Source organism: Ambystoma mexicanum, chromosome 1q (assembly GCF_040938575.1).
Source record: "Ambystoma mexicanum isolate Mex_15411 chromosome 1q, UKY_AmexF1_1, whole genome shotgun sequence".
Taxonomy (NCBI): domain Eukaryota; kingdom Metazoa; phylum Chordata; class Amphibia; order Caudata; family Ambystomatidae; genus Ambystoma; species Ambystoma mexicanum.
In genome coordinates, this window is record NC_090922.1 from 1,107,108,806 (window position 1) to 1,107,123,761 (window position 14,956).

Here is a 14,956-nt window from a genome sequence, read left to right on the forward strand (position 1 = left end):
CACAATTTCCTTGTTCAGGTAGAATATGTCCACCTTTGGTAGGAAGGAAGGATGAGTACGGAGCACCACCTTGTCTTGATGGAATGTGGAGCCAGAATTCTGCCTGCGGAGGTGAGGCCCCCCAGTAGCGCTGTTTTGGTTGTGACTAATTCGATGTCTATAAGTCGCCATGTGCTTGAATGGCTTATGCGCAAGGGCACTGAGGACTAAATTGAGATCCCAGATTGAATGCGGACTCTTGACAGGGGTGAACAGCCTTGTTAGCCCCACCATATGTCTTTTCACCACGGGGTTGGACGTTGAGCGAGTTCCTGAAGGCGCCAATGACTGCAAGTTGAGTACGACGTGTCTACCTGGACCCCTGATCTAGCCAGATATGCTAAAAAAAAGATAACACTTGATCTAAAGTGCATGTTAGGGGATCCACTTCCGACGCTTTCGCCCAGAAGCGGGATCTTGTGCATTTGTTTTGTATTGCCTGCGTGTAGCATGGCTCCTGGCTCCTTGTGATTTCTATATTGTCTTGGGACAGATTGAGGTGCTGTTGAGTTATCTGTTCAGGGACCAGGCTGCAAGGGTTAGCCTCTCCGGGGAGGGGGGGGGTGACCCTCCCCCCTTGCTGAACCAGGAGAGGGTCTGTCCCTAGGGGAAGGGGAACCAGCGGCTGATCTGCCATCTGCAGGAGGTCCGAGTACCAGGTTCTGGCTGGCCACTGCAGCACTAATGGGATCAGTTGCAGTTGACGAGACTGATTTTGCGAATGCCCCTGTGTAGGAGAGTTGGAGGGAATGCATATGTCCACATATCCCACATCCGTCCCCTTTCCTGCCTGGGGCATTCCTTGCTAGCGACAGGAACAGAACCTTTTTCACCAGAAAAATTACTTTCTCTTTAAATGTATACGTGCGCGGCCTTGGGAGCATGCGCTCCCTTGAACCCGCCCACCAGCGCAACACCTCAGTTCTATTTAATTAAGGCCCAGAAAGGCTTGTGGTTAAGCCTTTCTGGGCCTTAATTCGCATGCTTTCCCATAGTCTTGTTAGCGCTATTCTATTAAATCTTTTTCAGATACAATATTGCAGGGATGCACTGTCCACCAGTGCTCCAGCCTGTCACCGCATCATGTTGTCCGCAGCAGGCTTCAGCAGGTGCCTGTCGTGTGACAGTTCGTTACCCACGTCGGACCTGCACGCCCTCTCACTCCGGTTCACGGATGGGACTGCTGCTCGGCATGCACCGCACTCTTCCCAGTCCCTCAAGAACCAGTTGGCTCAGTGGAGGGAGCTGTTCTCCAGGTTCCCAATGGAGCACATTAAGGAGCATTTTAAGGAATACGTGCGGTGGAAGACCAAGAAGGCAAGTATATTCAACAAAGCACCCCAAAACGGTGCATCTTTCCCAGGGAAGTCTGCCAATGGGCGGCCACTCAGGCCCTAGCAGTGGTAAGAAGGGTACTGAGGCTGCAGCAGCTACCGGCCTGTCGGCCGTGTGGCCCAAGTATCTTCCCTGTTCCACCACCAAGGAGCCAAAGGGCTCTCGCACCGGGACTCGTCCAGAGAGGCCTTGCCCTATTACCAGGCATATGCTTGAGGGGGGCACCTAAATTCAGCGCAGATAGCACTTGTGGCTGAGGGCCACGAGCCTACCAGGCACACGCCTGAGGTGCAGGGAGGGACGGTGCCTGTTCCGACCAGCAGAAAGGCTGAAACCAGACCCATGTCATCCAAAGATCCACGTGCTGAGAGCGCGGACATGATGGCGGCCAGATCAGAGACCTGCCAACCCCAAAGGTGGGAATCCTAGACTACCAGGCCAGCGGCCCACTCATCCGGTGGGAATCTACGGCCAGATCAGAATGGGTGCCTCAGGTCACGTGGTGCACAACTTAACCAACCGCCTCGAGACAAGCCCGATGCACACAAGCGTCATTCTCGCATACAGCGGGCAGGCAGCAGTTCATGCCACCACTACAGTCCCCAATCCAGGAGCTCTCCCAGCCAGCCTGTGAGTAGTGTTTCTTCGGCAAATTCCTAACGCTCATGCATTGCCCATGAATGGGAAACATCCTCAAGGGCATCATTTAAGAGATGATCCCGCCAATGCTTCCGCAGCAGCCGGCTCTGGTGCAACCTGCTCCACCGGCGCAGCCAGCGGCACTGTTTGCTTCGATAGCTGCAACTGCAGCACTTGCACAGCCGCCGTCACATGAACCTGTGCCAGTTGGCATAGGGGATTAGTAGGACACTAAAGATGAGGAGCAAGGCACACCTTCGTCGGCAAGGACATGCCTCAATAATCACTGGCCTGGTGGAGTACCTTGACATCCCAAAGGCACAAAAGGAACAGGCAGGTCTTGGCCAAGGTTCTCACTATCTGGGCAGAGTTCAGATCCAGGATTCCACTGCAAAAAGATATGGAGGCACTGGCTAAGAAGGGGTGGTTGAAGCCTCACTCCACACAACCAAATAACAAAAGGCCATATGCAAAATTTAGGCAAGTAGATGGCAAGACTCTGCTCTTATCAGTTCACCCTCAGCCACTGTCATTGGGGCGGCATCTATGTATGCCAAACCGCAGACGTCATCGGCAGGTACTGGAGGCCTACGGTAAAGTTTATTCCAACGCAGGTCTCCATCTGACTGGCCAACGGCGTCACCATCTTGGCTGCTGCAAACCAAAGGCTGTTGAGGGGTCGATCACTGACTTCATCCCAGATCTACCTCCCCACAGGCAGGCATCCTTTAAGGCTGGCCTGGGTGAGGCCAAGCTGTTAGCCCAGTACATCATGGAGGCTATGGTCCCCACATTGATACGGCAAGTAGTGCCATCTCTGTGGCCACAGACATGAGAAGGATGGCCTGGCTAAGGGCAACCAGGTTCAATCCGACGCCCAGGAGAGAATATTAAATCTCCCCTTCAAGGGAGGCGATTAACAACTTCCACCACTGATGAGCAGCTGGACAAATGAAAAGCAGCTACCAGACAGCCAAATCACGGGCTATTCTTAAACCGGCAGCTAAAAGCTTTGGGCAGGTCCAGTCTCGGTTGGACAAGGGCCGGACATTTGGAGGGTTCCGGGGCTTCCAAGACCTCCAGGCCTGGCTGCTGCACTGGTCTCCCAGCCAGCACAGGCGTAAACACCAGAAGTATTCCCATAAAGGTTTCTTTCAGGAGCACCCCCCCCCCCCCCCCAGCCCCCGGGCACCAGCCTGGGGGACCAAAGCAGCAATGACATGACATTTCAGATCTACAGCACCCCAGTTGGGGGCAGGTTGGTTCTCCACAGTCAGGCTTGCAGGGCACGGTTTGCAGACGCCTGGGTGATCTCTGTAATCTCACAGGTTTCCAGCTGCCTCTTCTCTCATCCTCGATCTCCTTCCTCAAATTGGGGCACCATCACTCGTAGCAGAGATTCCCTCCCTCCTGGTGAGTGAGGTGATAGAGGAGGTCCCAATCCCCCAGCAGGGGTTGGGCTTTTATTCCTGCATCTTTGCTATTCAGGAAAATAACCTGGCTGGCCTGGGAGTGGTCTTAGAGCTTCCCTCCTTAAACCAGTACCTGCCTCTACAGAAATTCAAAATGGTGACTCCAGCTCCAATAGCAGAGATGCTGTGTGGGGGAGGCTGGACATGCTCCCTGGATCTGAAGGAGGCATATTTACACGTCCCCATAGCGCAGGCGCATAGACCCTTCCTCAGATTTCTGGTCATTGGTCTGCATTTCCAATACAAAATGCTACCATTCGGCCTGAACCCAGCGTCCAAGGACTTCACAAGGCTTGTGAATGGTGTTACGAGCCTGCTCTGGGCAGATGCCGATCATGTATACCCTTACCTCGACTCGCTAGTCCGAGCAGGGTCTTCGGAGCAAGTCAGAATCTCAGGTTGATGACCACACTGTACAAGCTGGGGTTCTCGCTCAACTTCCAGAAGTCGCATCGCCAACCGATACAAACACTAGTATTCTTGGGTCTTCAGTGGGACACGGAAAGGAAAATATTGTTCCCCACGAATGAAAAGGTGACAACAATCAAGACTACTGTGTCACTTCCTCAGCAGAACTGTAACCACAACATGATGGTACAAGCACTTACTGGGTCTCATGGCAGACTTCTACTGGTGGTTCCCTACACCAGGATGCAGATGAGTCTACAGCTACATTTTCGGCCTCCTCGGCTCAGGAATCTGGAGACCAGGCAGCAGCGGTTTCCATACCCCTGCATCTACATGAGTACCTGGAGTGGTGGAGGCAGGAATCCAACCTGTGGGTGGACAGACCCTTCAGGCTGCTCCCAGCAGACCACACCATTACAACAGACTCCTCCCTCCACGGGTGAGGGCCACCCTGAGCAGACATACTGTGCATGATCTATGGTTGAGGGGTAATCGGCAGAACCATATCAACTGCTTGGTGATGATAGCTATCTGGCTCGCTCTTGGGGCATTCCTTCCCATCAAGGCCAGAGTGGTGTGCATTCAGACGGACAACTCTTCCTGCATGTATTACCTCAACAACAAGCATGGAGGGGCGGGCACCAGATAGCCGCCTCTGTGCAAATTGGCAATAGCCATTTGGGAATTGTGCCATTGCAGATGGCAATTGGATCTCGGCAGTAGACCTCCTGGGAGAGTTGAATATATAGAGGCTGACAGCCTCAGTCGGCTGGTCCCGGACCACTAAAAGTGGCAGCTGAACATGGGGGTACTTAAGGATATGTTCAGCAAGTGGGGTCGGCCCAGCATAGACCTGTTTGCACAGAGCAGTCGGATGTACCAGCGGTTCACCTCCTGGGGTGGCTTGGGCCTGGGTTCCAATGCATAGGCCCACATTCCATTTCATTGGATCTGCATCGCACCCCACTCCCTTCTCCCCGACCACTCTTAATACACAAAGTCCTGGTCAAGATCGGGGAAACCTGCCAGCTGCGTCTCATTCCGATAGCTCCCCAGTGGCCAGCGAGGCCATGCTTCGCGTATCTGCTGAAATTGTCGAACCAACCTCTGGTTCCCCTCCCTCTCGGTCTGGTCCCTCTCCTGGCACTGCAGGGAGGAGCGGTGTTACACCCCTCCTTGGAGAAACTAGCCATAGCTGTTTGCTCCCTGAACAGGTAATGCTTCAACATTTCCAGCTGTCTCGGAACAATCTGGAAATCATCCAAGAAGTTCGGGCTACACGGAAGCGGTATAAAAGCGAGTGGACCAGATTGTTTCTGGGCCAAAGAAAACTGAGCAGATCCACTGACCTGCACCAGGTGCTATCATTCTCTGCTTACTTTGCTAAATCAGGGGCCCAAGTGGGCACGTGTTGTACGGTTACAGGTCATTTGGTCGAAAAAAAAGGTGGTCGGGACAAATGATCGACGCAATTTGGTCGAAAGACAAATGGCCGATTAGTATTTTTACAATTTTTTTTGGGGGGGGGGGGGGGCAACCCACTTTTTTTGCTTATAAAAACACTTCTTTTTTCCTAAACCAAAACCTGAAAAGTATATATAAAAATAAAAATTCGACCAAATTGCGTCGACCAATTGTCTGTCGACCAAATGACTGGACAGCGTGTTATACATACTTGGCAGCCATTGGAGCATACAGGAACTTGACCAGGTCTTCCTTTTATTGATCCAACCCAGTGGTCAAAAGGCATCCAGTGGGGCTAACAAGACTGTACCCACCGGCGAAGTGCCTTTATCCGGTTTGGGACCTGAACCTGGTTCTCAGTGCCTTGGCGCACAAACCGGTTGAGCCCATGGCTACGGTGGACATCAAATTAGTCACTCTCAAGACTGTCCTCCTGGTGGGCCTCACAACGGCTCAGTCAGCGAGATTCACACTCTAGTGGCCACAGAACTTTATATAGTGTTTCATCAGGACAAGGTGGTGCTTTCCGCTCTTTTCCTCCCAAAGGTCGTTTCATCTTTTCATCTCAATGAGGAGATCGTGCTCATCAGCTTCTTTCCTAACCAGGTGGAGAAGCTGGAAAGGATGCTCCACTGTCTCGACGTCAGACTAGCTTTAATATTCTACCTGGCCAGGACTAAGGACCTTATTCGTCACCTTTGGTGGTTCAAAACCAAGCGAGCAAGCGTCCAAGGCATCTATAGCCATTCACTAGGCTTACGGACACAGCGTAAGGAGGTCACAAGGGACATGCATGCGCACACAATCGGGGCTAAGACCATGGCAGGTGAATAGCAAGGCAGCCACATGGGTCACCTTCGGGCAGGCGGTTCTGCATAGCCTGTTTGCATAAAGTGCACAGTTGCTCTCCTCTCAAGGGCTTTATAGTCAGTGGTAATTGCCCATGCAGGATGGAGGCAAGGGGATGGGACGTAGGAGTAATTAAAATGTTACTCACCGGAGTCACTAACCTACTCCTTAGTCCACTTTCTTCATAATCCCACCATCCTTCCCCCAAAAATTGAACAGGGTTGTTAGACATTCTAATACAAAGTAGCAGAACCAAAGATGTGTATTGCAACACAGCTAGCCCAAATGCACTCCCAAGGGAAAAGGATCCCTATACAAGAATAAATATTTCTTAACAGAATTTAGGCCATGTAGGTGAATTTTTTGGGTACAGAGGTACCTAGTTATCTCCTCATAATTGGTACAAAATGGTTAATCGAAATGTCCACTATCAAAAAACATGACTTTTAAAAACATTAGTGAGCAGTGTATAAGGAAAATAAATCAGAGCCTAGTTATAGAGGTAACCCTTGGATTTTAATCTTTCAAGTCCAACAGGTTATTAGAAGTGATAGTCAAATTTACACATTTGCACAGCGTCCTCTATTCACTCAGAGAACATATATTTTCATGTAAAACACAGAACCTTTTTCGACTATGGAGAATGCCTTACAACAACTGGCATTATGTGTAACAGTCACAGGTTTCTGAAAGTGAGTCACTTCATAAAGCTATAATCGATAGCACTAATCAACATTAGTTTCCAGCAAAAACTCCCTTCTCGTTTGATGACAAAAGGGTAACCAACGCGTTTCGGTTCATAGAACCATCTTCAGGGTATAGACTTTCACTGTTCCAATTGCACAGTAATATTCATAACATGGACCCTGTGGGGTAATGGAAAAAAGACTATTCAGTGTATGATCTTCGTTTATAAAAAAGTGTTAGTGGTATAAAGAGGAGTGAGTACACTAACCTTGCTGAAATATAAGCGAGGCGTCAAATCAGTAGCCCCCTCTTCTGGGTCACGGACCAAAAGCACAGGGCAACAGTGGGGTGCAGCCAGAAGGAATTGGACCAAGGAGGACCTAAATGTTGAGAGCGAACTCCATCCTAAGGGAGAAAGGACCAAAGGTTTGTTTATTTATTTGTAATGCACGCCAGCCCCAGAGGTAACCGTGCGCAACAGTTAAAGAATATGCAAAGCTTACAATGTTACAAAGTCTGTAGCATGCAAATTTACAATAATTACAGTGGTGCATATATTTACATTTTATATCATTACACTGATACAGTGTAGGCAGATGGCTGAAAGCATATACAGTTAAAATATAGGATGCCATCTATGTTTGTTATATACTGATAATACATATATACAGTCCCTTTGGCTAAGGATTCGGCGGGAACTAGAGTAGTAACTACAGATTGTTAGTGTTGATGTGTTTGACATTTCTTCTGAAGTGAGAAAATGGTTTGGCGGCTCTCAGGTTGTGAGGCAAAGCATTCCACTGTTTGGCCGCTATCACAGGGTAGCTGAGACCGCCAATTTTGGCAAGTTTAAATCTCGGTACCAGCAGACAATTGGAGTTGACTGTTCTTGTCGGTCTGCTTGATACTTTGCTCTTTATTTTGTCTGCCAGGCAGCTAGCAGCTGCGTTGTTGAGAGCCTTGTGGGTCAAGGAGATAATTTTTAGATGGAGTTTGTCATCAGTAGAAAGCCATTTGTAATGGTGTCTGGTGGAGGAGATATGCTCCCATTTTGTTTATGCCAAGTGCAGCTCTGAGGGCATTATTTTGTAGGGTTTGAAGCCTTTGGGTAATGGCTTTGTTAGCCCCACTGTACAGGGCATTACAGTAGTCAAGTCGGGAGAGTATTAAGGCTCTCGCCAAGATCATACAACTGTCAGATAGAAAGGGTTTACCTGCTCTTATTAATTTACAGGTATACGCTGTAGTTGATGCTAAGGAATTGACTTGTTTAGTAAATGACATGGTAGAATTAAGGTAAAAACCAAGAGTTTTAACTTCCCTAGAGACCTTGATGACGTTGCAGTCTATGTTGAACGCAGCGTAGTCCGGGCCTAATTTCTTGATATTGGTCTGCGAGCCCAGAATGATTAGCTCTGTCTTATCATTCAGGCATAGACCATGAGATGCCATCCATGCATGAATGATGAGATGCACTCTATTCACCAACTCCATGTCCGTACCGTGATCCCCAGAAAGTGAAAGTGGGAGGAGAATCTGTGAATCATCTACATAGTTAGTGTAGGTGATAGCTAGATGTCCAAATCATCAAAAAGGGGTTTGGTGAATATATTGTATAGAGTTGGGGAGACACAGGAGCCCTGGGGGACTCCACATGTGATAGGTGTGGGGTCTGCTGCTGCCGAGGGGGAGAAAATTTGCATAGTTCTCTCACTCAGAGGATTCTATCCATCTGATAGCATGTGTGGAAAAGTGGGCAGCAGAATCCAGATGGCTGCAGAGGACCTTGTGGTCCACAAGATCAAAAGCAGCTGAGAGATCAAGTAAGAGGAGGAGTGCTGTCTTTCCTTGAGCTCTCAACTCATCTATTTGGGTCTTTAAGTCAATGAGGGCTGTTTTGGTTCCATGTAGTGGACGGAAGCCAGATTGTCTAGCTCCCAATAGCTTATGTCGTTCGAGATGTTTTTGAATTTGTGTATAAGCCACTTTGTCTAGTACCTTCAATAGAAATGGTACCGTAGTGATTGGACGATAATTAGTGGGGATAGAAGGGTCTAGTGTCTGTTTCTTGAGAAGCGGGAGCACCCAAGATTGTTTTAAGTTAGCAGGAATGTTGCCTGTAGAGAATGAAACATTAATAAGTTTGGAGATGAAGGGTGAAAGCTCTCTAGCCGCGTCTTTTATTATTTGGGCAGGGCAAATATCACCTTTACATTTAGAGGGTTTCAGGGGGAGGATAATTTTCTCTACCTCTATTGTATTAGTTTTGGTGAAGGAGAATTTGTTTGGTCGTTGAGGATGGCATTATGAGTATGACTGAGTAATTGGGAAGGTTTAGTTAGTCTTTTTTTAATTGGATTTTGTTTTTGAGGGTGTTTATTTTATTTACTAAAGCATGTTGCATGTCTGCACACCAAGTCTGGTCCTTGGTGCAGGTGTCTGGTGTGGCAATGGGTGACTCAAGTTCTTTCAAAATGGAGAAGAGTTCCTTCATATTCGAGTTAGAGTTGGCAATACGATCATTGTATGAGTTACGCTTTGCCAAGCAGACTTCCTTTTTATAGTGGCGAGAAATAGCTGTTAAGTTGGCCTTATTCTCATCATTTGGGCATAATTTCCAAGTTCCTTCACTTTTTCTCTTTGTAAGGCGTAGGGCCTTAAGTTCCAGCGTGAAACATTTATTTAAATGAAGTGTGGGGATGAGAAACTCTGGATCAGTTGGGCGCTGGTAGGGTATGATGGTCCAATGGTCGCTGTTGAGAGCGAATTAATCAATTATATGGTCCAGTCAGGTCTTAGTCATTCATTTGGTTGTTTATTTTTTGTTAATTAGCACAAAAGAAAACATCATTGTAGAAATGAATGACAATTTTCGACATGGTAAATCGCTACAAAGCCGACACGCGTTTCAACCTAAGTCTTTTGGGTTAGGGGGTGGGCTTCAAGATGCTGTAGGCTGGTCCTCCCAGATGGTCATCCGTATACACGGATTTCCGAGAACGCTTGCACGCAACGAACTCTCCGGACCCGGCTAACGATCGGCTATTCAGCCCCCCTGGCGCCCTGATCTGGGAGGACCAGCCTACAGCATCTTATTCCAGCATGATCCTTCTCTAGCAAAGGAATTGACTAAATGGCACGCTATCAACAGTTCCCTTGGGGTGGAAGCTTGTAGCGAGCAACAGGCTGTTTTGTCTTTTTTGTGTAAATCCTGGTCTCTAGAGAGGTGTTGGTAACCTATACCTCAACATCCAAGAAATGGATGGTGGTGTTGCTTGTCTCAGTGGTAAATTTAATCCGGGGATGCATCAAATTCATCATTTCATAGAAGTTGTGAAGTTCGTCTTCTGGCCCTGACCAAATGCCAAAGATATCGTCAATGTATCGGATGTACAGTGAAAGGTGTCTCATCCACCTTGGAGAAGTGAGGATGTTTTAATGGTCGAGATAAAACATGTAGGCATTGGCATAGCAGGGTGCCAAAGCCATACCCATGCTAGTGCCTGATATTTGAAGGAAAAAACGATCTTGGAATTTAAAGAAATTGTTCATCAATACCAATTTTAGTAGAGTTAAAATGAGTCTATCTCCTTGGCATTGGTCGGATTGTAGCAACAGCCATTCGATTGCTTCTAGGCCCGCCTCATGTACGATGTTAGTATAAAGTGATGTAACGTCCATAGTGAACATCACATCTCTTTTGACAAATTGCACACTTTTCAGTTTGTGTAAATATTTGCATGGTATCCTTCACATATGTTGTGGTTTTCTGGACTAAAGGTTGTAGAATTTTATCCAGGTACTGGGCCAATGGTTCTAGGAGGCTTCCTGTAGCCGCTATGATATGGCGTCCCGGAGGGTTGAGGAGTCTTATGTATTTTGGGTAATATATACATGACGGGCATCAAAGGGTGTTTATTTTCAATTTTCAAGGAAGAGTCGTGTTTTCTCCGAGATGACGTCATTTTCTTCTGCTTCATCCAACACTCCCTTAATGAGTGATCGTACTGCGTCGGTAGGATCCATGGTCCCTTCCATGTACGTCTCTTGGTCATTCAGTTGGCGGTCGATTTCATCGATTATAATCTTGTTTATTCATAAGTACCAGGGCTCCCCTCACCCAACCCCCCCCCCCCCCCCCCATGTCAGCAGGTTTGAAGATGACATCCTAATTGTCCAGAAGAGTTTTTAATGTCTGGTGTTCTCTCACCGTGAAATTACCTTGTGTACTAGTTTTAAACTGGATCCTCTTAAAGTCCTGTAGTACGGTCTTCTCAAAGGTTGATAGGATGTGGTTCTGTACTGGTGGGCTAAAAGTACTCTTGGGGTCGAGTTCTAAAAATCTGTGGGGTTCTTGGGATGTAAAGTCCTCCTCCAATGATTCAAAGAACACCTTTCTCATCAGTTTAAAAAAAAAAATCGATTTTTTTCACGGAGTACTGTTATTTGGAACAAATGATAGACCCTTACAATGTGTCAAAGGGGACTGAGGTGTGGCGCCTGTTGGTACGCTCAAGGGGGCGCACGCACGGTCCCCCTTGGGGACCGTAGTCTAGGTGGTTCCATGTGTTAATATCCCTGCAAAAATATTGCCATATTTTGTGGCGATAATAAGGCATGGAACCTGTGAGGGACACCCCTGCAACCTCTGTATTTTAAAAGGAGTGGGGGACATCCCCGCAACCACTGCTCACAAAAACCCCTAATATTATCCCCACTAAAAATATTGCCTTTGGCCGTTCCGACAACCATGTATACAGCGATATTTTTGGTGGGGATAATATTACCTGATACCGTCCAGGTCATTTGAGAGAGTAAGGTGTCATAGGGTGCTTGGGTGCACCGATTATGTGCGCATCTGATGCGATTACCTGATTGTAGCTGCATCCTAGCATTAGGTGTGGTGGTATTTGATATCAGTTGAATGTGTGCAGTCTGGAGGTTGGTCACCAAGACTGGGTTCTGGCTTCGTTAAGCCTGTGTAGGAGGCTTAAGTGTACAGATAGGCTGATTCCTGTGTGGTATAGCTGCGTTTTATCAAAATGTTGGTGTTCGTGAAGTATTGATCGTATGTGGGCAGCTAGGCTGAAATTGATCGAGTGTTGTAGCTGCGCTCCATTGTGTGTTGGTGTAGAGAGTGAGCATAGTGATATGAGGGGTGTCTGGGTGAAGGTTTTGATCCAACAAGCTCACTATTCCAGATTTCAATTGCGCGTTTGCGATGACTTAATAGTCTCATTCAGTGGCGTCATTGCTCGGGATCTCAGGTTGCAAGGTCTCAGCAGCCTTAGAGGTCTTTATCAGCATTATGGAAAGAGGCAGGGTTTTGGTGCTTTGCGGAACGCCATGTAGTCTTGGGTGTGTCGAATATGTGGGGGGGAGTGAGTTCCAGATTTGGGGCCAAGGTTGAGAAGGCAGAACCTCCAATCCTGACAGAATTAGAGGTTGGAATCACTAGAAAGAGGGTAGTGCTTGATCTTGGGGTGTGAGATGGGGGTAGGGTTTTATCTTCTCTTGTAGGTACGTTAGGCCAGGCTTGTGTACTGCTCGGTGGGTAATGCATAGGGTCTTGAAGGTGGCCCTTCGCCCGACGGGAGCCAGTGGAGGGTGCGGAGAGTGGGTAAGATGTGGTCTGTGTCCCAGGGCGAGAATGAGTTTGGCGGCAGCGTTTTGGGCTCTTTAGAATTTGAGTTGGTATGCCAGTGCTCCCAGGTATAAGGAGTTGGCATAGTCCAGTCTCGACGTAACAATATACATAAAAGCGGTGAGTCTGTTAGGGTAGGAGAGGTAAGCAGAAATGCGTCTAAGAAGTTTGAGGTGGTAGTAACAGCATTTTTAAACATTATAGATCTGACAGGAGAGGGTTGGGCCCCAGTCCATGGTGCAGCCTAGATTTTTGACTATATTTGGGGGGGGGGGGGGGGGTGGGCATGGGAGTGGTTGCGGGAGAAGGGCAGTATTGCCGCACACCATGATTTCAGTTTTATTAGGGTTCAAAAGGAGGTGGTTACTTGACATCCATCGGTCAATATCACGGAGGCTACCTTCAAGGTCGGGAAGTGGGTTGGTGCTTGTCTTGGGTTTCTTAGGATAATTTGGGTATCGTCGGCATAGATGTAACAGGAGAGGTTGCGCTTGCATGATTCCTGGTAGAGTGGTCAGATAGAGGTTGTAAAGGAGAGCAGAGAGGCATGCGCCTTGGGGTACTCCAGTGTTCACAGCACGAGTAGTTGAGATAAAAAGGGAGAGGAAGGCGATTTGATTCCTGTTGCTGAGGAAACAGGCAATCCATTTGAGTGCCAAGCCATGGATTCCTAGTGAGTGGAGGCGGTCAAGGAGGATTGCATGATTAAGTGCCAAAGGCTTCAGAGAGATGGAGGAGAATCAGCGCTGCGCAGCCCTCAGTGTGCCGTGACCATGAGATCATCCCAGATCAGTGTGTTTTCAGCTCCATGTCGAGGTCTGAAGCCTTATTGTGCGGGGTCGAGGCGTTTGTTGGATTCTACGAAGGAGTTTAGCTGGGAGTATACAGTCTTGTCAATGAGTTTCGCGAGAAATCTGGTGTTGGCGCTCGGCCTGTAATTCTTGGAGTCAAGGGATGCCTTTTTAGAAGTGGCTTGAAGTGTGCTATTTTAAAGGCTTCTGGAGAGATGCCAGAGGTGAGGGACTCGTTTAGTATGGCTCTTGCATGTTCTCCTGCGCAGGTAGAGGAGAATGTTTCTTTCACAAGAGAGGCGGGGCAAGGGTCGAGGGGTGATCCAGGAGGGTCTGCTTGAAAGAGTCGAAGGTTGGTAAAGTGGACATCGGGCAATAATGGGGATCAGGAGGGGTCGGTGTAGGGTAGGGTAGGGGGCAGGGAAGGACAATTTGGTGTTAAGGATTGCCGTCCTGTCAAGTGCAGTGTTGTAGAAATGTAGCGAGAGGGAGTCGCAGACCGTGTGCAAGTGATTTGGGCAGAGGTGCAAGTAGGAGATGATCTTGTGGACTTTTCTGCTGATACTACAGTTCAGGATTTGGGTATTGTAATGGGCTTTTTTGGCCTTTTGGATCTCAGATTTGTAATTACGGTGGTGGAGGGTGAACATGAATCTGCTGAGGTCTGTTTTAGATGCTCGCATTTGTGTTCGAGAGAGTTATTTTGTTTTTGCATGTCCTCTGGTGGGGCGTGTACCATTTGGCGAACAGTGCATTGTGAGGTTGTGGGGCACAAGGGGGTGAGGGGAATTGATTCTTTAAGCCAGGAGTCGAATGATTCAATGATTCAATGGTCATGGGTTTACCACATGTCAGCGTTGCAGGGGGACAGAGTAGCAGGGCTTCAGCTAGGTTGGGGAATACCTTGACTTTGTTCCAGCACCTTTGATCAAACCTGATGGCTCGGGAAGCTGTAGGAGGTGGGGCCGCTGTGTGGATAGAGAAAGGGGTGGCAAAGTGGTCTGTCCAGATAAGCGGTTTGGGACTGGATATAGAGACCAGGTGATCGGAGCTGAAAATCCCATCAAGGGTTTGCCTGTCTGAGTGAGTTGGAGCAGTGATATGTTGGGAGAGGTTGAGTGCATCAAGACTGTCGACCAGAGGATGGGTCATGGGGTAGTTGGGCATTTCGAATTGGATATTGAAATCTCCCAGGAGTGTAAGAGATGGCTGATTTACCTGAATGGTAGCTATTGAGTCGGAGATTGTTGGCAATGTCTTTCGTATCCAGGTGGTCTGTAGATGCGTAGGAAGCTGTGGGTTAATTTTGATGGTAGCAAGAGTTTTACTAGAAGGGATTCCCAGGAAGCGTTGCATGTCTGGGATTCGACGAGTGAGACCGAGAAATGAGGTTTGTAGAAGATTTCTTGTCTGCCACCTCTGGAGTGTCTATTCTAGGCGATAAGCGAGTAGCCAGGGGGAGAAGCCTAGTGCGCAACTTGCACAGAATAGCCGAAGAAACAGGTTTCGGTGATAAAAATATGGTTGGGATTGTCAGAGGATACTATGTCAAAGATGCTGTCTGTTTCTTCGTACAGAGCAGGCATTAAAAAGGAGGTGTTTGGCAAAGTTTGTATGCAGTACCCTTT

The 14,956-nt window shown here is 48.1% G+C and overlaps 1 protein-coding gene and 1 long non-coding RNA gene across 15 annotated transcripts in view; one reads left to right on the plus strand and one right to left on the minus strand.

Annotated features, from left to right (window-relative positions):
• The window catches only part of MTF2 (metal response element binding transcription factor 2), a 1,089,527-nt gene that overhangs the window by 360,323 nt on the left and 714,248 nt on the right, over positions 1-14,956 (plus strand). The gene's annotated exons all lie outside the window — the stretch shown is intronic.
• Positions 6,701-7,299, minus strand: LOC138542322 (uncharacterized). The gene is made up of 2 exons (XR_011290313.1): positions 7,162-7,299; positions 6,701-7,072 (listed from the first exon to the last, which is right to left on the minus strand). It is a non-coding gene; the product is annotated as an uncharacterized lncRNA (long non-coding RNA).